Source organism: Phoenix dactylifera, chromosome 1 (assembly GCF_051530095.1).
Source record: "Phoenix dactylifera cultivar Ajwa chromosome 1, Ajwa_hap1_PhDact_Kaust_v1.1, whole genome shotgun sequence".
In the NCBI taxonomy this organism is placed as follows: domain Eukaryota; kingdom Viridiplantae; phylum Streptophyta; class Magnoliopsida; order Arecales; family Arecaceae; genus Phoenix; species Phoenix dactylifera.
In genome coordinates, this window is record NC_143190.1 from 76,381,070 (window position 1) to 76,404,144 (window position 23,075).

The following is a 23,075-nucleotide window of genomic DNA, read 5'->3' on the forward strand; positions in this document are numbered from 1 at the left end:
CGCGCTCGACGAATGCAGCCTTGGCCGGTCCTTGCGCTTGCTGTGCTTCCTTGTGCGTGTGCGCCCAAGTGCGCACGCATGGGCTGGTGCCCCTGGTTGCCGCTCGTGCCCATGTGTTGGAGGGCGTCTCTCGGCCCGGAGCCACCACACCAAGCCTAGCACCTTGGCTCCTTGCGGATGCCTTAGAATCGTAGGAACGCGGGCCGAACAGGTTACGTCGGGTGCTATGCAATCCTTAGGACGGTCGCAGATGCAAGTCAAGGGGCGGGCCTACTGGCTGCAGCTTGGCCCGGCCCTTAGCTTGTTCGAATGGATGGACGCACTCCTTCGGATGGTCGTGGGAATCAAGACAAGGGGAGGGTCTACTGGTTGCAGCTTGGCCCGACCCTTGGCTTGAGAAGAAGACAATCACTCAATAGAAGATATGTAGAGGAAAGCTTGATTGATTGATTCTATTCCCAAATGAAGCTACAAGCAAAATATCTAGAGGAAACTATGATGGGTCTCCCCTAGCCCAAGTCCAAGAGCAAGCTCAAGGACCGAATACAATAGGGCAAAGCTCTCCCAAGCCTAAGGCCGAAATACACAAGGTTCTAAGGTGTTCAAAAGATCCCTCACAAGCTTGCACAACACATATTTATAGGCTCTTCATGTGGAACAAACAACTAGTGGGAAGTGTGGCCTAGGTTGGCCAAGGTGTGGCATAGGCTGGCCAAGGCCTTGGCTGCCCAAACTTGGCCATGGCTGCCCAAGGCTGTCCAAAGGCTGTTGGTGGCTGGCAGGCCTTTGGCTGGCTTGCTGGGGGCTGTGGCATGGCCCTTGGCATGGCTGGCAGCAGGGCTGGTGGGCAGAAGTGGTAGGCAGGCGGCTGGCAGGGGCTGGGCACGGCTGGACTGGGTGGCTTGGTCGGCCAAAGGCCCTGCAGGGCTCTGGGGCGTGGTCCTGGGCGCTGGGGCGCGCGGCAGGGGGCTCTGGCAGGGCGCTGGGCGCTGGGCAGGGGCGCTGGGGCGCTACGGCAGGGCGTCTGGGCGCTGCAGGGGCGCGCCAGGGCGCGGCAGGACCTGCGGCACGGGCGCCGAGGCGCGGCGTGCGCAGAGCTATCGGGCGCGCGCAGGCGGCGCGCGCTGGGGCGGTCGGGCGCGCGTGGACGTGCGCGTAGGCGGCGGTCGGGGCGCGCGTGGGCGCGGGCGCAGGCGGGCGCACGTGCGCGCGCAGGCGCGGTCTGCGGCGAGGTTCGCGCCTGCGCGCGCTGGGGCGGTCGGGCGCGCGTGGACGTGCGCGTAGGCGGCGGTCGGGGCGCGCGTGGGCGCGGGCGCAGGCGGGCGCACGTGCGCGCGCGGGCGCGGTCTGCGGCGAGGTTCGCAGGCTCGAACCTCGCCCGGCTGTGCTAGGGCGCCCGGTCGCGCCTGGGCTGCGGCGAGGTTCACTGGCCCGAACCTCGTCCGGTCGTGCGGGCGGGCAGGCGCCTGGGCCCGACCAGCACGCGCGCGGCCAGCGTGTTGGCACCCGCGGGGCTTTGCGGTCCCGAACCCCGCGCCAACGGTTGAGGGACTTTGCTTTGTGTTGGGACCGACTTGCTTGTGGGTATCGCTCTTCCTTCTTGCTGCCTTGGAACCACGCCGTGTGCTTTGCCTTTGGCTGCCGGCGATGGGAAGAAATCAAATGGTTTGGGGCTCAATGATGAAAGGAACTTGACTTCATTCCAAATAGCAACGAATTACAAGGACTCAATGCAAGATTCGGAAGGAACCTTGCTATGCCTAAACAATCTAAGGGGAGTGATGTTCTCCACCTTAGCCCAAGCCTTTCGGCCGAATGAAAATAAAGGGAGTGATGTTCAGCGAGGCCGCCTCCCCGCCCCTCGCCAACACTTGGCGCCCGCGCAACGATGGGTTGCGCGCACGCCAGACATGGGCATGGCAACGGGCGGCAACCAGGGGCACCAGCCCATGCGTGCGCACATGAGCGCACACGCACAGCAAGCACAAGGCTCGGCCAAGGCTGCATCTGACCGAGCGCACTCAGGCCAACCAAGTCCGAAGCCAGCGCACGGGTCAAGCACAGCCAAGAGCACAGCAAGACAGCCAAGCCCGCGCACATTGGACCCGGACCAGCCAGCGCGCATGCCCGAGAGCCAGACAAGGAAAGCCACGGTCAGCCCGACCGAGCGCGCGCCCAAGGACAAGTGGCAACCATCCGTGCGCAAGGCGCAAGGCAAAACAAGGAAAGCCACGGTCAGCCCGACCGAGCGCGCGCCCAATGACAAGTGGCAACCATCCGCGCGCAAAGCCAAACAAGGAAGGCTGTCACCAGATTGCGCCCAGCCAAAATCAACCGCCAGGGACACTTGGCAGGCATCCCAGCATCAGCGCCCAGCCAAGCAAGGAAAGCGCCCGCGCAGAATCAAAGGAGCCGGTGGGCTCTTCCATAGCGATCCGGCAAGGGAGGACACCAGCGGCCAGAATGCAGCATGCCAAAGGATGGACGCACAGAAGACAGCCATGGCAACAATCCGTGGGAACAAGGGCAAAAGCAGCCGCCCCTGGAAATCAGCAAGCGCATCTCGGCACATCAGGAAATGCAACTAAATCAGGCCGCGCCCGGGCAGATGGCAGCCTCAGCTCATGACACGCGCGCAGGCCAAGCCGAGAGCAAATCCCATGCGGCCAACTCAAATGCAGCACATGGCCGAAGAGGGCCAAAGATAGACAGCACTTGGCGGCCAAACCAGGAAGCAATTTGAATTTGAATTAAGTCCGAAATAAGCCAAGGCACTCGGCCTACAAAAGGAGCCATTAGGGCCCTTAGGCAAGCATCTCTAAGCAATTGAATTTCCAGCATAGTGTCAAGGGTTGTACCCCTTTATTTTCATTCGGCCGAAAGGCTTGGGCTAAGGTGGAGAACATCACTCCCCTTAGATTGTTTAGGCATAACAAGGTTCCTTCCGAATCTTGCATTGAGTCCTTATAATTCGTTGCTATATGGAATGAAGTCAAGTTCCTTTCATCATTGAGCCCCGAACCATTTGATTTCTTCCCATCGCCGGCAGCCAAAGGCAAAGCACACGGCGTGGTTCCAAGGCAGCAAGAAGGAAGAGCGATACCCACAAGCAAGTCGGTCCCAACACAAAGCAAAGTCCCTCAACCGTTGGCGCGGGGTTCGGGACCGCAAAGCCCCGCGGGTGCCAACACTGGTGCTTTCGTTGAGAGTCTTCAACGGAGATCGTCGGAAAATAGGCTGCAGTCCAATTCCCGGAAGGTCGATCTCAAGGGTATCCTCTTACTTTTCAGATCTACGTTCTTCATTGTTTTTGTATTGAGATCTGAAAATCAGATCTGAAAATTATTGTAAATCCATAAAAAATCTGATTGAAGGGGTTAGGTTTTCATGGAGTCGGGTAGTGAATCATTTAGCCCACAAAGGCTCTTTGAAACCATGGAAAACCACAACACCGAAGTCAATAGGGTGTTGGAACACTTGGTGACCACATTGGCCACCATAAGAAGAGAAGGAAATGCCAACATTGAGAGGTTGGAAAGGAGGTTTGCAGAAAATAAAAACAATGAGGGAGAAAGAAAAATGAGAGAAGATAGAAGAAGAGGAAGAGTTGAATGTGGCAATGCTTATGTTGATAGATGGGCTGATAGCATCCCTATGGAGGATCGGCCAAGGAGTATGGAAAGACCCATGAGTGAACCCGTAGGTAGCCCTCACCCTTGGAGGCCTCATGGCCGACATGCACATGAAAGAGGAAGAAGGGAGGATCGGGTGAATCATGGAGAGGAGATTAGGGGTTTCGGTCCAAATGAAAGGGGAATCCGAAAACCTAAAATTGAGTTCCCAACCTTTGGAGGGGGAGATCCTTATGAGTGGCTCGACAAGGTCGAGCAATATTGTCATGTATATGAGATCCCTAGAGAAGAAAAAGTAACCCTAGCTAGCTACCATCTTGAGGGGAGAGCCAATAGGTGGTAAAGATGGCTAAGAAGCATTTATGAAAAAGAGGGGAATTATTTGGGGTGGACGGCCTTTGTCCAAGAGTTCATGAACCAATGGGGGCCTTCACCAACAATCAACCATCATGGTCAATTGGCCAAGCTCAAACAAGAAGGCAAGGTGCAAGCATACATCGACGAGTTCCGGCAACTCCAAACCATGGTCAACGGGTGGTCGGAAGAAGCCCTACTTGGCACCTTCGTGGATGGGCTCAAGCCTTGGCTTTCCAAGGAGATCAAACTCAAGCAGCCCACCCGCCTTCAAGAAGCAATAAGGATGGCGGAGATCCTTGATCAAGCCAACATCCAAGACCGGCGGCTGACCAAGGAAAGCTCCAACCACAGCCCGCTGCCATCCAAGTTTCAGCCGGCTGCAAACACTTCCAAGCCACAACCAGCCGCTGCATCTACTCCCAAACAGCAACCTTCTGATGTCAAGAGGCTCAGCCAAGAGGAGGTACAAGAATATATCAAGAAGGGTTTATGTTTCAAGTGTGGCGCCAAGTGGGAGAAAAGACATCACTGCAAACCGGGCCAATCCTATGTGCTACACATTGACAGCAGCGGGGAGGAAGATGATGATGCCGCCACAACCAACAGCTCTTCGGAGGAGGAAGACTCCACCAAAGACCATTCCATCAGCCCCTTACCAAAGGATGCCGAACTATCCCTTCATGCACTTACCGGTGTGCAGCGACCTTCAACCATGAGGATGACAGCATGGATCGGCAAGCATGAAGTATCCTTGCTCGTTGACAATGGATCCTCCCACAACTTCATCAATCCGGGAGCATTGCAGCGAGTAGGACTCAAGGGGGCAGCAACCGAGCCATTCGAGGTCAAGGTAGCAAGCGGCGAATGGCTCAAGTGCCAAGAGGTTGTCAAAGACGTTCGGCTCAACATCCAAGGGGTAAGAATTTCTGCAGATTTACATATGCTGCAACTTGTAGGATTGGATGTAGTTCTTGGCAATGCATGGCTTCGGGGCATCGGTATAGTGACAGACTACACTACCATGACCATGGAGTTTCGGCTCAATGGAAGGAAGAAGATGTGGACAGCACTCAATCACAAAGAAGTCCTCCCATGCGAAGCCAACATGATCGAGCGCCTATGCCGGGGAGGAGCCCTTTGCTTCGCCATCATGATGTCCAACCTTGGAGGGGCTGCGGAGGGACCTCAACCGCAGCCAAATGATGAATTGCAAGGACTATCACCACAAGTGCAGAAGCTACTTGCAGCACACCAAGGAGTCCTAGCCATGCCGACAGCACTTCCACCTAAGCGTGCCTTCGACCATCCATCCGACTCAAAGAAGAGAGCAAGCCAATCAACGTACCACCATATAGGTATGCTCATTTTCAGAAAGGAGAGATTGAAAGACAAGTCGAGGACATGCTGAAACAAGGGATCATCCAACAGAGCACCAGCCCATTCTCATCACCGGTCCTACTAGTAAGGAAAAAGGATGGGTCTTCGAGGTTTTGCACTGACTATAGGGCCTTGAACGAGGCCACCATCAAGGATCGGTTCCCAATTCCGACCGTGGACGAGATGCTCGATGAACTCCACAGCGCGAAGTTCTTCACCAAACTAGATCTCCGGGCCGGCTACCACCAAATCAGGATGCGCGACGAAGGTGTCCACAAGACGGCGTTCCGCACCCACTCCGGCCACTTTGAGTACTTGGTCATGCCCTTCAGACTATGCAATGCACCATCTACCTTCCAAGCAGCAATGAACCAGGTATTCAAGCCGCACCTAAGAAAGTTTGTAATTGTCTTCTTTGACGACATCTTGATCTATTCCAAGACCATAGAAGAACACATGCGGCACCTAGATCTAGTCCTACACATCTTGGAGCATCACTTCTTCATCAAACCCTCCAAGTGTGCCTTTGTGCAGACAGAGCTCGACTATCTCGGGCATGTAATATCCGGGGATGGTGTTCGAGTTGACACCCGGAAGGTTGAAGCAATGACAGATTAGCCGCTGCCCAAGGATGTTTCGGCCTTAAGGGGTTTCCTAGGACTTACCGGCTACTACCGACGGTTTGTCAAAGGGTATGGACTTATTGCAAAACCCCTCACAGCTATGTTGAAGAAAGATGGGTTTGAATGGACCCCGGCCGCACGCCAAGCCTTTGAAGACCTCAAAAGAGCCATGACACAAACCCCGGTGCTTGCATTACCCGACTTCAGCAAGCCATTTCAAGTCTTCACCGATGCAAGCAACGAAGGCATTGGCGCGGTCCTAGCTCAAGATAAGCGGCCATTAGCCTACATTTCTAAAGCTCTTGGGCCGCAAAAGAAAGCATGGAGTACATATGCAAGGGAGCTGCTTGCGGTTGTGCACGCCGTCAAAATTTGGAGGCCATATCTTCTAGGGCGACGCTTTACCATCGTCACGGACCAACAAGCTCTTCGACACCTTCTACAACAAAAGATCGTGACCCCGGAGCAGCAGAAATTCCTGGTAAAATTACTTGGTTTTGAATATGACATTATGTATCAACCAGGGAAGGAGAACAAGGTGGCCGACGCCCTATCTCGCAAGGAGGGAAGTCCATTACTTGATAGCACCCTTGAGGATAAGGGTAATCTCCAAGGAGGGGGGAATGATAGCCACCTCAGCCCGCCAAGCCAAGATCCAACAAGTTTGGCCGAGGCCAACCTCGGCCAAGACCATCGCTCGGGCCAAATCCACTGCTTGGAGGTCTGCCCAAGCAGTGGCCAGCACCATCAGCCATCGGCACAGCCCCGCGCAGGCCTAGCACAGCGCCTGCGCGAGGTTCTGCGCCCACTGCAGCAGGGCGCGGCCAGCCACAGCAACGCGCGGCCAGCTCACGGCACGCGCAGTCCCCTGCGCGCGCCCACTGCAGCAGCCCGGCCACAGGCGCACGCACCAGCAAGGGCGCACGCCCACGCACCAGCCTGCGCGCCCGCCTGCGCGCGGCCTCCAGCCCACGCGCCCGCGCGGCGCGCCCAGCGCCCGCGCCCGCCCGGCCAACCTAGGCCAAGCCTTGGCCAGCCTATGCCACACCTTGTCATGCACGGGCGAGCACAAGACTTTGGCCATGGTTTGGCCCTCCTTTGGTACCATCAAGGCCCGAAGTCTTCCACGGTTGACGTCTTGGCGGTGTGGCGGGCTTGGGCCCGCAACATTCCCTCCCCCTTGAAAAATTTCCTTGACCTCAAGGATTATGATTGGCCACCGCCAATAGGGCTCCCACGAACCTCCTTCTCTTGGTCTTCTCTTCCAATGGATAAGCACTTGCCATCTCTTTCGTTTCCTCCAATCTTTTCTTGAGCACAATGGAAGCTCTTCTTGGATGATGTGCTCCAACCGATCAATCCCATGGTGGTTGTCGAAGGGCTCATACTCCATGTTTATCATTTGAACATCCCTCCACCTTGATGCTTCATGGGTTGTACCCTTCATCATACTTTTGGCACCCTTAAGTGCCCCATCATCACTTTCTTTGGCTTCTTCCATTCCTCCCCTTGGGAGGTAGACAAGCTTGAACTCAAACCACTGCAACAACTCCCTAATTTTCTGCTGTTGTGGAGTTAGGATCTTCTCTAATAAGTTGGTTTTGTAGCCATGGTCATACGTCAACAACTTGCTGCTGCTAAGTGTGGCACCAATGTGATCCTCCATGTCTCCAGTTATTCCCCAATTTGAGCCTCCCGCAACAGCCATCTCATATTGCTTTGCTTCTTCTAAACTTGCTGTTGCAAGTTGTGCTGCAGCATCTTCCTTCTTGTTGCTTGCCTTCACTTCATTGGGTTGGCTGCAAACTTTCTTAGCGTGGCGTTCCTTGTTGTCATCTTCAAATAAGCTCACTTGAACGCCCTTGGGAGATGTCAATTTGCTGCTGTCCACTTCCAAAGTTGCAGCAGCTTCTTCCTTGCTGTCTTGGTCCAACAAATTGGCTCGGTTGAGGGTAGTAGGGGCTTCTGTTTTGCTGTTGTCACCCACAGATTTTTTTGCAGCAACTTGGGCCTCATGAGCTTCTATATCTTGATGATAATTAGCCCAAGTTTGGAGGAATACCTCAGCTTGAGTTGTGGTTGGGAGGGCTGCAGAATTTGCTGGAATTTCTGTGGTTGCAGAATTTCCAGCTGCAGAATCATGCTCGTGCACGGCCACAGGATGCTGAATTTCTTCTTCATGACCCTCCACTGCGTACTCCATTGTAACAGCAATTGGGAGTGGTTTTGGTGCCACAAGATGGGCTTCAAAATCAGCCCGTCGAGTCACCTCCGTATGCGAGTAGGGAAGGCTTTTGCTGCAGAAATTTTGGGAATCAAACTTGGGTTCTATGGGCTCCTTCTAGGGTTCTTTCATACTAGCACGGTTTGCCCCAAGCTTCATGCACTCCCGGGCCTTCTCTAACTCCCTTTTTATCATTATCAATTGGGCCTCTCTCCACCTACTTCCCCTATAGCCATGCTCCCCATGGTGGCTAGCATAGCTACTTGCTCCTTGAGTACTCCTATACCCCCAATTACTTATCTTTTCTTCTCTTCTTTTTTCTTCATCCCTCCTTACTTCTTTCTCCCTTCTTCTCTCATCTATTCTTCTTTCTTCTCTTTTCCTCAAGAATTCATCTTTCCTCTCTCTTTCTTCCCTATCCTTTAGATTCTTTCTAATTTTAGATTAGGGTCTCATTTGCCCTCTTTAAACAAGCCTCACTCTCCTCCATGATATTTACCATATTTACTCCAATTCTTTCACTCCAACCCTTCGGTCTTCATAAAAATTTTGTTCTCCAAAACACCTCTCTAACCTCCTTTGGTCGTCACCCAAGGAATGAACCGACCCTCCTCTTTTTATAAAAATTGGAATGAACACCACTCAATCTTCTCCAATTACAACAAGTAAAACTCTCTCTTCTTTTTTCCAAGAGAGACGTTTTGAAACTTTATTTGCTCCCTATCCGATGTAGTTGGGAAAGGGCACGAGGTACTACCACTAGCCTCCCTCTTGTGCCGTCCCTAATGTGCCCTACACCAAATAGTTGGGTCAAATAGTGCCGGGTACTGCCATTAGCCTCTCCATTGGCACCATCCCTATGATGAGCAATCTAGAACACAATCCGTCCTCTTTACAAAAAAATATGCTCACTCCTCTTTTGCAAACGTAAGAATATATTGCAGAATTTTAAGCACCAATTGTAAGGAATATAAACTTCAAATGTATCCACCCACACTCTCAATCAAATAAGATATGTGCAATAGGCAATAAGTAGTGAACCTCACTTTCTAGAGTGTGCAATAAGTAAAACTCCTTAACTCAACCCAAATCTGAAATTTTCTTAGGTTTAAAGGCGTGACCTCTTTGGAGAGAGATCTTCGACGGAGCTTCTCTAGGAACTTCTTCCGACGAAATCTCTCAATGAAAGCACCATTGTTGGAGGGCGTCTCTCGGCCTGGACCCGCCACACCAAGCCTAGCACCTTGGCTCCTTGCGGATGCCTTAGAATCGTAGGAACGCGGGCCGAACGGGTAACGCCGGGTGCTATGCAATCCTTAGGACGGTCGCAGATGCAAGTCAAGGGGTGGGCCTACTGGCTGCAGCTTGGCCCGGCCCTTAGCTTGTTCGAATGGATGGACGCACTCCTTCGGATGGTCGTGGGAATCAAGACAAGGGACGGGTCTACTGGTTGCAGCTTGGCCCGACCCTTGGCTTGAGAAGAAGACAATCACTCAATAGAAGATATGTAGAGGAAAGCTTGATTGATTGATTCTATTCCCAAATGAAGCTACAAGCAAAATATCTAGAGAAAACTATGATGGGTCTCCCCTAGCCCAAGTCCAAGAGCAAGCTCAAGGACCGAATACAATAGGGCAAAGCCCTCCCAAGCCTAAGGCCGAAATACACAAGGTTCTAAGGTGTTCAAAAGATCCCTCACAAGCTTGCACAACACATATTTATAGGTTCTTCATGGGGGACAAACAACTAGTGGGAAGTGTGGCCTAGGTTGGCCAAGGCTTGGCCTAGGTTGGCCAAGGTGTGGCATAGGCTGGCCAAGGCTTGGCCTAGGTTGGCCAAGGCCTTGGCTGCCCAAACTTGGCCATGGCTGCCCAAGGCTGTCCAAAGGCTGTTGGTGGCTGGCAGGCCTTTGGCTGGCTTGCTGGGGGCTGTGGCATGGCCCTTGGCATGGCTGGCAGCAGGGCTGGCGGGCAGAAGTGGTAGGCAGGTGGCTGGCAGGGGCTGGGCACGGCTGGCCTGGGTGGCTTGGTCGGCCAAAGGCCCTGCAGGGCTCTGGGGCGTGGTCCTGGGCGCTGGGGCGCGCGGCAGGGGCTGCTGGCAGGCTGGGGCGCGCGGCAGGGGGCTCTGGCAGGGCGCTGGGCGCTGAGCAGGGGCGGCAGGGGCGCTGCGGCAGGGCGTCTGGGCGCGGCAGGGGGCGCTGCAAGGGCGCGGCAGGGCCTGCGGCACGGGCGCCGAGGCGCGGCGCGCGCGGGGGCTGTCGGGCGCGCGCGGGGGCGGTCGGCGTGCGCGGGCGCGGGCGGCGCGCTGTTGAAGACCCTCGCAAGCGCCACCGTCGGGGCCTTTAACCAAGGGGGAATACCGGCCCGGAGGAGGACCACGAAAGGACATGCCAAGGTATGAGTTTACTATTTTGCTTGGAAAGCATTGGCCGAAGCCCATTTACTCTTGGCCAAGCCTTGGCCAAGCCCCTCCATGCTTGGCCTAGCCTTGGCCAAGCTCTTCTCCACTCGGCCAAGCTCACCCATGACCATGCCCAACCAAGCCCGCGCCCGTGCCCACGCACGAGCGCGCCCAAGACATGTGTTACAGACCCCAAGCGGCCCCGCCGTGATAAAGCCCCGCCAAGCCAAATCTCTGCAAGTTTGGCCGAGGCCAACCTCGGCCAAGAGCAACGCCCGGGCCAAATCCACTGCTTGGAGGTCTGCCCAAGCAGTGGCCAGCACTCCCAGCACACGGCGCAGCCCCGCGCAGGCCATGCCCAGCGCCTGTGCGAGGTTCTGCGCCCCCTGCAGCAGCGCGCGGCCCACCGCGCGCACAGCTAGCCTCAGCCGCGCGCGGCCAACCGCGCGCCCAGACGAGCCATGGCACGCGCAGCCCCCTGCGCGCGCCCCCTGCAGCCAGCACGCGCGCCCGCGCGCACGCCCAGACGCCCGCCTGCACGCGGCCGCCAGCCCGCGCCCGCCCGGCGCGCCCAGCGCCATGCGCCCGCGCCCGCCCGGCGCACCCGAACCTCACCAGACAGGGAGTCGGCCAGTACACAGCAGGGCCGCCTCCCCGCCTCTCGCCAGCAGTTGGCGCCCGCGCAACAATGGGTTGCGCGCACGCCAAGCATGGGCATGAGCTCGAGCGGCAGCCAAGGGCACCAGCCCATGCGTGCGCACATGGGCGCGCACGCATCAGGAAGCACAGCAGACCCAAGGCACGGTCAGACCAGCATTCGGCCGAGCGCACCACAGCCAGACCAGCCCAAGGGCAGCGCACGGGTCGAGCCCAACCGAAGACACAGCGGAGCAGCCGAGCCCGCCCGCATTGGGTCCGGACCGGCCAGCGCACGAGCGCCCGAATGCCAAGGATGGAAAGCCACGGTCAGCCCAACTCCGCGCACACCTGAGGACACATGGCAACCATCCGCCGACCAGGCGCCCAGCCAAAGAAGGAAGGCCACGGTCAGCCCGACCCCGCGCGCGCTAGCAGACACATGGCAACCATCTGCCGACCAGGCGCCCAGCCAAAGAAGGAAAGCCGCGGTCAGCCCGATCCAGCGCGCGACCAAGGACACATGGCAGTCATCCGCCGAGCAGGCGCCCGGCCAAGGAAGGAAAGCAACCGTCAGCCCAGCCCCGCGCGCGTCAAAGGACAAGTGGCAGCCATCAACGCACGGGCGCAAACAAGGAAGATCATCAAAAGATTGCGCCCGGCCAAAGCAAGCAAGCAGGGACACTTGGCAGACTGCCAAGCATCAACGCCGAGCCAAATCAGGGAAACGCACGCGCAAAATCCATGGAGGAGACTGCAGGCTCTTCCATGGCAATCCAACCCGAGATGACACGGGCGGCCAGGATGCAACAGGCCGTCAGATGAGCGCGCGCAAGGATGACACGCCAGCGATCCAAGGGAGCTCGAGCCAAAGCAGCAAGGCATGGCAAACCAGGCAGCAAAGCTCGGCACAACAGGAAGCACAGCCCAGCCGCCCGGCACAGCAACCAAATCAGGCTGCGCACGGGCAGATGGCAGCATCAGCAGGCGCCACATGCACAAGCCAAGCCAGCAGCAAATCCCGAGCGCCCAACACATTCCATCATTTGAATTTAGTCCAAAATAAGCCAAGGCCGTCGGCCATTAAAAGGAGCCATTAGGGCCCTTTGGCAATCATCTTCTAGTATTTGATTTTTCCACCAAAGTGTCAAGGGTTGTACCCTTTTGTTTTGTCGGCCGAAAGGCTTGGGACTAGGGCGGGGAACATCAGCCCCCCTAGGTTGTTCGTAGGCAGTGCAAGGTCCCTTCCCGACCTTTGCCAAAGTCTTTTGTAATTCGTTGTTTAGTGGAATGAAATCATCTTCCTTTCAACATTGAGCCCCACCTTGATTTCTTCCCACCGCCGGCAGCCCGAAGGCAAGCACACGGCGTGGTTCCACGGCAACAAGGAGGAGTGATACCCACCAGCAAGACGGTCCCAAGGCAAACCGTCAACACCATCTTCAACCTTCGGACGCTTGGGCCGGGGATCGGGACCGCAACCCCCGGGTTCCCAACACTGGTGCTTTCATTGAGAGGCTTCAACGGAGATCGTCGGGTAATAGGCTTCAGTCCAAATCCACGGAAGGTCGATCTCAAGGGTATCCTCTAACTTTTCAGATCTATAGCCTTCATTGTTTTTCATATTGAGATCTGAAAATCAGATCTGAAATTCATTGTAAAAAGCTTCAAAAATCTGATTGTAAGGGGTAGTCTCATGGAGTCGGGTAGCGAGTCCTTTAGCCCCCAAAGACTCTTCGAGACCATTGAAAACCACAACACCGAGATGAGTAGGGTGTTAGAACACTTGGTAACCTCCCTAGCCACCATAAGAAGAGAGAGTAATGCAAACATAGAGCGGCTTGAGAGGAGGTTTGCAGAAAAAAATCATGAGGGAGAAAGAGAGAAAAACAAGAGAGGAAAGAAGAAGAGGAGGTAGAGTTGAATGTGGAGAAACCTATGTTGATAGATGGGCCGATGGCATCCCCATGGAGGATCGGCCAAGAAGCATGGAAAGACCCATGAGTGAACCCATAGGAAGCCCTCATTCTTGTAGGCCTCATGGCCGGCATACACAAGAAGGAAGAAGAAGGGAGGAACGGGTGATCCATGAGGGGGGTTTCGGTCCACATGAGAGAGGGATTAGAAGACCCAAAATTGAGTTTCCAACCTTCGGAGGGGGAGATCCTTATGAGTGGCTCGACAAGGTCGAGCAATACTTTCTTGTATATGAGACCCCTAGAGAGGAGAAGGTAACCTTGGCTAGCTACCATCTTGATGGAAGGGCCAATAGATGGTGGCGGTGGCTTAGGAACATCTATGAGAAGGAAGGGAATTACTTGGGGTGGACGGCCTTTGTCCAAGAGTTCATGAATCAATGGGGGCCCTCACCTACCATCAACCACCATGGCCAATTGGCCAAGCTTAAGCAAGAGGGCAAAGTCCAAGCTTACATCGACGAATTCCGACAACTTCAAACGATGGTAGAAGGATGGTCGGAAGAGGCTCTACTTGGCACCTTCGTAGACGGGCTCAAGTCTTGGCTATCCAAGGAGATCAAACTCAAGCAGCCCACCCGTCTTCAAGAGGCTATGAGGATGGCGGAGATCCTTGACCAAGCCAACATACAAGACCGGCGGACCAAGGAAGGCTCCAACCGCAACTTGCTGCCAACCAAAGTTCAGCCGGCAGCAAGCACTTCCAAATCCCAGCCGACCACAAGCACATCCCAATCTCAGCCCCAAGAGGTAAAAAGACTATCCCGAGAAGAACTTCAAAAGTACTTTGATAAAGGCTTGTGTTACAAGTGCGGCGCCAAATGGGAAAGAGGTCATCGGTGCAACCGGGGCCAAACCTTTGTCATAGAGCTCCTCGATGAAGAAGAGCCAGAAATTTCAGATGGGCAGCAGTCCAAAGATCACTCATCCGACGAAGAGACCGGCCGAGCCTTTACCATCTGTGAATGCCCAACAATAGAAGGCCAAGAGAAGTCGGATGCCAACCAAACCGCTGCAGCAGAAAAATCTGCAACCATGCACACAGCCGGCAGGAGGGAAGAACGTCAAGTGACCCCAACCATGCCGCCGTCAGCCACTCCAATTGCAGAATTTCCAGCAGCTGAAGGTGAACCTTCATGCCTCGCCGTCAGCAGTGCAGACTGGAGGATTTGGGACCGGATACGAGAAGCCATCAAGTTGGATGTTCGGGCTCAAGAAATCACTGAAAAGATTGAGGCAGCTGCAGATGGAGTGACCAACTTCAAAATCCGGGATGGCCTCATCTTCTAGAAAGGGTATGTCTATGTCCCTGACACTCCAAACTTAAGGCAAGACATACTAAATCATTTCCATAGTAGCAAGGAAGGGGGTCATGCCGGGTGGTTTAGAACCTATGTGAGACTCAAAAACTTTTTCTTTTGGGAGGGATTAAAGGCTGAAGTCAAGAGGGTAGTGACCCAATGTGATGTATGCCAATCCATTAAAAACGACCCTAGGGCACCACCAGGACTCTTGCAACCACTTCCAATACCTGGAATGATTTGGGAAGACCTATCCATGGACTTTGTAGAAGGACTACCCAAGAGCCATGAGTTTGAAGTAATCATGGTAGTAGTAGATCGGCTTAGCAAGTATGCCCACTTTATAAACATCAAGCACCCTTACACTGCTAAGTCAATTGCTAAAGCCTTTGTGGAAGGAGTAGTCCGGTTACATGGCATCCCAAGGACCATCATTTCCGACCGTGATCGCATCTTCCTAAGTGATTTTTGGAAGGAGATGTTCTCGCTCCAAGGCACCACGCTCAAGGCAAGCTCTTCATACCACCCCCAAACCGATGGACAAACGGAGGTTGTCAACCGCACCTTAGAGCAGTACCTTCGATGCTTTTGCCACAACAAACAGAACCAATGGTCAAAATACTTGGTATGGGCAGAATATTGGTACAACACTTCATACCATTCAGCTATCAAAACAAGCCCCTACCAACTTGTCTACGGCCGACCGCCGCCAACGATGACCACTTATGAGCCCGGGACGGCAAGAACTCATGAAGTAGAGCAACAACTTATCAACCGGGACGAAATGCTTGCACATGCAAAAAGAGAACTGCACAAGGCACAACAAAAGATGAAGAAATATTACGACATGAAGCATAGAGAGGTAACCTTTCAACACGGTCAATATGTTTACTTAAAAATCAGCCCAAAGAAGCAAAAGGCACTCAAAAAGAAATTTAGCTTCAAGTTATCAAAGAAATATTATGGGCCATTCAAGATCCTAGAGAGGATCGGAGAGGTGGCATACCGGTTGGAACTTCCTCCAAGTTCTCAACTCCATCTGGTGTTCCATGTCTCCATGCTAAAAGAAAGGATAGGGGACCCGTCTTTGATCGAGAGAGAGCTTCCCACCTTTGATGAAGAAGGAAGATTCTTACTACAACCAAGAGAAGCCCTCAACTACAGAATATGGAGGCGGGGTAGAGGAAGGAGACCCGTGTGGCAAGTCCTTATACATTGGCAAAACACTCCGCAAGAAGAAGCCACATGAGAAGACTATGACGAGATCGCTCAACGATATCCTCACTTCACCCTTGAGGACAAGGGTGCTTTCCAAGAAGGGGGGAATGTTACAGACCCCAAGCGGCCCCACCGTGATAAAGCCCCGCCAAGCCAAATCTCTGCAAGTTTGGCCGAGGCCAACCTCGGCCAAGAGCAACGCCCGGGCCAAATCCACTGCTTGGAGGTCTGCCCAAGCAGTGGCCAGCACTCCCAGCACACGGCGCAGCCCCGCGCAGGCCATGCCCAGCGCCTGCGCGAGGTTCTGCGCCCCCTGCAGCAGCGCGCGGCCCACCGCGCGCACAGCCAGCCTCAGCCGCGCGCGGCCAACCGCGCGCCCAGACGAGCCATGGCACGCGCAGCCCCCTGCGCGCGCCCCCTGCAGCCAGCACACGCACCCGCGCGCACGCCCAGACGCCCGCCTGCACGCGGCCGCCAGCCCGCGCGCGCACCCGCGCGCACGCCCGCGCGCCAGCCCGCGCCCGCCCGACGCGCCCAGCGCCCTGCGCCCGCGCCCGCCCGGCGCGCCCAGCACCATGCGCCCGCGCCCACCCGGCGCACCCGAACCTCACCAGACAGGGAGTCGGCCAGTACACAGCAGGGCCGCCTCTCGCCAGCAGTTGGCGCCCGCGCAACAATGGGTTGCGCGCACGCCAAGCATGGGCATGAGCTCGAGCGGCAGCCAAGAGCACCAGCCCATGCGTGCGCACATAGGCGCGCACGCATCAGGTAGCACAGCAGACCCAAGGCACGGTCAGACCAGCATTCGGCCGAGCGCACCACAGCCAGACCAGCCCAAGGGCAGCGCACGGGTCAAGCCCAACCGAAGACACAGCGGAGCAGCCGAGCCCGCCCGCATTGGGTCCGGACCAGCCAGCGCACGAGCGCCCGAATGCCAAGGATGGAAAGCCACGGTCAGCCCAACTCCGCGCACACCTGAGGACACATGGCAACCATCCGCCGACCAGGCGCCCAGCCAAAGAAGGAAGGCCACGGTCAGCCCGACCCCGCGCGCGCTAGCAGACACATGGCAACCATCTGCTGACCAGGCGCCCAGCCAAAGAAGGAAAGCCGCGGTCAGCCCGATCCAGCGCGCGACCAAGGACACATGGCAGTCATCCGCCGAGCAGGCGCCCGGCCAAGGAAGGAAAGCAACCGTCAGCCCAGCCCCGCGCGCGTCAAAGGACAAGTGGCAGCCATCAACGCACGGGCGCAAACAAGGAAGATCATCAAAAGATTGCGCCCGGCCAAAGCAAGCAGGCAGGGACACTTGGCAGACTGCCAAGCATCAACGCCGAGCCAAATCAGGGAAACGCACGCGCAAAATCCATGGAGGAGCCTGCAGGCTCTTCCATGGCAATCCAACCCGAGATGACACGGGCGGCCAGGATGCAACAGGCCGTCAGATGAGCGCGCGCAAGGATGACACGCCAGCGATCCAAGGGAGCTCGAGCCAAAGCAGCAAGGCATGGCAAACCAGGCAGCAAAGCTCGGCACAACAGGAAGCACAGCCCAGCCGCCCGGCACAGCAACCAAATCAGGCTGCGCACGGGCAGATGGCAGCATCGGCAGGCGCCACATGCACAAGCCAAGCCAGCAGCAAATCCCGAGCGCCCAACACATTTCAGCACATGGCCTAGCCAAGGGCCAAGTTAGGTCAGGCCATTGCGGCCGAAAAGGAAGACTTCCATCATTTGAATTTAGTCCAAAATAAGCCAAGGCCGTCGGCCATTAAAAGGAGCCATTAGGGCCCGTTGGCAATCATCTTCTAGTATTTGATTTTTCCACCAAAGTGTCAAGGGTTGTACCCTTTTGTTTTGTCGGCCGAAAGGCTTGGGACTAGGGCGGGGAACATCAGCCCCCCTAGGTTGTTCGTAGGCAGTGCAAGGTCCCTTCCCGACCTTTGCCAAAGTCTTTTGTAATCCGTTGTTTAGTGGAATGAAATCATCTTCCTTTCAACATTGAGCCCCACCTTGATTTCTTCCCACCGCCGGCAGCCCGAAGGCAAGCACACGGCGTGGTTCCACGGCAACAAGAAGGAGGAGTGATACCCACCAGCAAGACGGTCCCAAGGCAAACCGCCAACACCATCATCAACCTTCGGACGCTTGGGCCGGGGATCGGGACCGCAACCCCCGGGTTCCCAACAACATGCCCAAGCACGCCGCAGGCCATTGCTGGGCGCGCCTAGGCCATGGCTGGGCGAGCCCTGGCCACAGCCGCACTCAGGCCACGTGTTGGGAACCCGGGGGTTGCGGTCCCGATCCCCGGCCCAAGCGTCCGAAGGTTGAAGATGGTGTTGGCGGTTTGCCTTGGGACCGACTTGTTGGTGGGTATCACTCCTTGTTGCCGTGGAACCACGCCGTGTGCTTGCCTTCGGGCTGCCGGCGGTGGGAAGAAATCAAGGTGGGGCTCAATGTTGAAAGGAAGATGATTTCATTCCACTAAACAACGGATTACAAAAGACTTTGGCAAAGGTCGGGAAGGGACCTTGCACTGCCTACAAACAACCTAGGGGGGCTGATGTTCCCCGCCCTAGTCCCAAGCCTTTCGGCCGACAAAACAAAGGGGTACAACCCTTGACACTTTGGTGGAAAAATCAAATACTAGAAGATGATTGCCAAAGGGCCCTAATGGCTCCTTTTAATGGCCGACGGCCTTGGCTTATTTTGGACTAAATTCAAATGATGGAAGTCTTCCTTTTCGGCCGCAATGGCCTGACCTAACTTGGCCCTTGGCTAGGCCATGTGCTGAAATGTGTTGGGCGCTCGGGATTTGCTGCTGGCTTGGCTTGTGCATGTGGCGCCTGCTGATGCTGCCATCTGCCCGTGCGCAGCCTGATTTGGTTGCTGTGCCGGGCGGCTGGGCTGTGCTTCCTGTTGTGCCGAGCTTTGCTGCCTGGTTTGCCATGCCTTGCTGCTTTGGCTCGAGCTCCCTTGGATCGCTGGCATGTCATCCTTGTGCGCGTTCATCTGGCGGCCTGTTGCATCCTGGCCGCCCGTGTCATCTCGGGTTGGATTGCCATGGAAGAGCCTGCAGGCTCCTCCATGGATTTGGCGCGTGCGATTTCCTGGTTTGGCTCGGCGCTGGTGCTTGGCATCCTGCCAAGTGTCCCTGCTTGCTTGCTTTGGCCGGGCGCAATCTTTTGATGATCTTCCTTGTTTGCGCCCGTGCGTTGATGGCTGCCACTTGTCCTTTGACGCGCGCGGGGCTGGGCTGACGGTTGCTTTCCTTCCTTGGCCGGGCGCCTGCTCGGCGGATGACTGCCATGTGTCCTTGGTCGCGCGCTGGATTGGGCTGACCGTGGCTTTCCTTCTTTGGCTGGGCGCCTGGTCGGCTGATGGTTGCCATGTGTCTGCTAGCGCGCGCGGGGTCGGGCTGACCGTGGCCTTCCTTCTTTGGCTGGGCGCCTGGTCGGCGGATGGTTGCCATGTGTCCTCAGGTGCGCACGGAGTCGGGCTGGCCGAGGCTTTCCATCCTTGGCATTCGGGCGCTCGTGCGCTGGCTGGTCTGGACCCAATGCGGGCGGGTTCGGCTGCTCCGCTGTCTTCGGTTGGGCTCGACCCGTGCGCTGCCCTTGGGCTTGTCTGGCTGTGGTGCGCTCGGCCGAATGCTGGTCTGACCGTGCCTTGGGTCTGCTGTGCTTCCTGATGCGTGCGCGCCCATGTGCGCACGCATGGGCTGGTGCCCTTGGCTGCCGCTCGAGCTCATGCCCATGCTTGGCGTGCGCGCAACCCATTATTGCGCGGGCGCCAACTGCTGGCGAGAGGCGGGGAGGCGGCCCTGCTGTGTACTGGCCGACTCCCTGTCTGGTGAGGTTCGGGTGCGCCGGGTGGGCGCGGGCGCATGGTGCTGGGCGCGCCGGGCGGGCGCGGGCGCAGCGCGCTGGGCGCGCCGGGCGGGCGCGGGCGCAGGGCGCTGGGCGCGCCGGGCTGGCGAGCGGGCGTGCGCGCGGGTGCGTGCGCGGGCTGGCGGCCGCATGCAGGCGGGCGTCTGGGCGTGCGCGCGGGTGCGCGCGTGGCCTGGTGGCCTGGTGCCGGCGGGCCTTTGGGCGTGCGCGCGGGTGCGCGTGCTGGCTGCAGGGGGCGCGCGCAGGGGGCTGCGCGTGCCGTGGCTCGTCTGGGCGCGCGGTTGGCCGCGCGCGACTGAGGCTGGCTGTGCGCGCGGTGGGCCGCGCGCTGCTGCAGGGGGCGCAGAACCTCGCGCAGGCGCTGGGCATGGCCTGCGCGGGGCTGCGCCGTGTGCTGGGAGTGCTGGCCACTGCTTGGGCAGACCTCCAAGCAGTGGATTTGGCCCGGGCATTGCTCTTGGCCGAGGTTGGCCTCGGCCAAACTTGCAGAGATTTGGCTTGGCGGGCTGAGGTGGCTAACATTCCCCCCTTCTTGGAGAGTACCCTTGTCCTCAAGGGTGTCTTTGAGCAATGGACTTCCTTCTTTGCGAGAGAGAGCGTCGGCCACCTTGTTCTCCTTTCCTGGTTGATATATTATATCATATTCAAAGCCAAGTAACTTTACCAGAAATTTTTGCTGATCCGGGGTCACGATATTTTGTTGAAGGAGATGCCGGAGAGCTTGTTGGTCGGTGATGATGGTGAAGCGTCGCCCAAGAAGGTAAGGCCTCCAAACCTTGACCGCATGTACCACCGCGAGAAGCTCCCTTGCATAAGTGCTCCATGCTTTCTTTTGTGGCCCGAGTGCTTTGGAAATGTATGCTATAGGCCGCATGTCTTGAGCTAGTACCGCTCCTATTCCTTCATTGCTTGCGTCGGTGAAGACTTGGAATGGTTTGCTAAAGTCCGGCAATGCAAGCACTGGTGTTTGTGTCATGGCTCTTTTAAGATCTTCAAATGCTTGTCGTGCGGCTGATGTCCATGCAAATCCATCCTTCTTCAACATGGCCGTGAGGGGTTTTGCGATGAGGCCATATCCTTTGACGAAGCGCCGGTAGTAGCCCGTGAGCCCTAAGAATCCCCTCAAGGCTGAAATATCTTTGGGCAATGGCCAATCTATCATGGCTTCCACTTTTCGGGTATCAACCCGTACACCGTCCCCGGATACCACATGCCCAAGGTAGTCTAGCTCAGTTTGTACAAAGGCACACTTGGAGGGTTTGATAAAGAAATGATGTTCCTCCAAAGTGTGTAAGACTAGGTCTAGATGCCGCATATGCTCTTCTAGGGTTTTGGAATAGATCAAGATGTCATCGAAGAAGACAATCACAAACTTTCTAAGATGCGGCTTGAATACCTGGTTCATGGCGGCTTGGAAGGTTGATGGAGCATTGCATAGTCCGAAGGGCATGACCAAGTACTCGTAGTGGCCGGAATGAGTGCGGAACGCGGTCTTGTGGACATCCTCATCGCGCATCCGAATTTGATGGTAGCCGGCCCGAAGATCTAGTTTGGTGAAGAACTTTGCACCGTGGAGTTCGTCGAGCATCTCGTCCACGGTTGGAATTGGAAACCGATCTTTGATGGTGGCCTCGTTCAAGGCCCTATAATCAGTGCAAAACCTCCAAGATCCATCCTTTTTCCTCACTAGCAAGACTGGTGATGAGAACGGGCTAGTGCTCGGTTGGATGATCCCTTGCTTCAACATGTCTTCAACTTGCCTTTCAATCTCTCCCTTTTGGAAGTGAGCATACCTATAAGGTGGAACATTGATTGGCTTGCCTTCCTCCTTGAGTTGGATGGGATGGTCGAAGGCGCGTTTGGGAGGGAGTGCGGTTGGCATGGCTAGAACTCCTTGATGTGCTGCAAGTAGCTCTTGCACTTGCGGTGGAAGGTCTTGCAATTCATCCTTTGGCTGCGGTTGAGGTCCCTCCGCATCCACTCCTTGGTTGGACATCACGACGGCGAAGCAAAGGGCTCCTCCTCGGCATAGGCGTTCGATCATGTTGGCTTCACACGGTAGGCGTTCTTTGTGGTTGAGTGCTGTCCATACCTTTTTCCTTCCATTGATTCGGAACTCCATAGTCATGGTATTGTAGTCGGTGACTACTTTACCAATGCCTCGGAGCCATGCGATGCCAAGTACGACATCCAAACCTACAAGTGGTAGTATGTGTAAATCTGCAGAAATTCTTACCCCTTGGATGTTGAGTCGGACATCTTTGACAACTTCTTGACATTTGAGCCGTTCGCCGCTTGCTACCTTGACCTCGAATGGCTCGGTTGCTGCCCCCTTGAGTCCTACTCGCTGTAAGGCTCTCGGGTTGATGAAATTGTGGGACGATCCGTTGTCAACGAGCAAGGAAACTTCATGCTTGCCGATCCATGCTGTCATCCTCATGGTTGATGGTCTTTGAATGCCGGTGAGTGCATGGAGGGATAGCTCGGCATCTTTGGGCAAGGGGCTGATGGGATGATCTTTGGTGGAATCATCTTTATCCGAAGAGCTGTTGGTTGTGGCATCATCATCCTCTTCCTCGCTGCTGCTGTCAATTTTCAGCACATAGGATTGGCCCGGTTTGCAATGATGGCCCTTCTCCCACTTGGCGCCGCACTTGAAGCACAACCCTTTCTTGATGTACTCTTGAACCTCCTCTCGGCTGAGCTTCTTGACATTGGATGGTGGCTGTTTGGGAGTTGATGCAGCTGCTGTTTGAGGCTTGGAAGAGCTTGCTGCCGGCTGAACTTTGGTTGGCAGCAAGTTGCGGTTGGAGCCTTCCTTGGTCCGCCGGTCTTGTATGTTGGCTTGGTCAAGGATCTCCGCCATCCTCATAGCCTCTTGAAGACGGGTGGGCTGCTTGAGTTTGATCTCCTTGGATAGCCAAGGCTTGAGCCCGTCTACGAAGGTGCCAAGTAGAGCCTCTTCCGACCATCCTTCTACCATCGTTTGAAGTTGTCGGAATTCGTCGATGTAAGCTTGGACCTTGCCCTCTTGCTTAAGCTTGGCCAATTGGCCATGGTGGTTGATGGTAGGTGAGGGCCCCCATTGATTCATGAACTCTTGGACAAAGGCCGTCCACCCCAAGTAATTCCCTTCCTTCTCATAGATGTTCCTAAGCCACCGCCACCATCTATTGGCCCTTCCATCAAGATGGTAGCTAGCCAAGGTTACCTTCTCCTCTCTAGGGGTCTCATATACAAGAAAGTATTGCTCGACCTTGTCGAGCCACTCATAAGGATCTCCCCCTCCGAAGGTTGGAAACTCAATTTTGGGTCTTCTAATCCCTCTCTCATGTGGACCGAAACCCCCCTCATGGATCACCCGTTCCTCCCTTCTTCTTCCTTCTTGTGTATGCCGGCCATGAGGCCTACAAGAATGAGGGCTTCCTATGGGTTCACTCAT

General features: G+C 56.0%; 1 protein-coding gene across 1 annotated transcript in view; it reads right to left on the reverse strand.

Moving 5' to 3' along the window:
* The window catches only part of LOC148715566 (uncharacterized), a 43,089-nt gene extending 20,540 nt beyond the window's left edge, over positions 1-22,549 (reverse strand). The window contains exon 1 of the mRNA XM_088712340.2: positions 22,410-22,549. The gene's annotated coding sequence lies outside the window, so the exon portion shown is untranslated. The remainder of the gene's footprint in view (positions 1-22,409) is intronic.
* Positions 22,550-23,075: the final 526 nt, after the last annotated feature.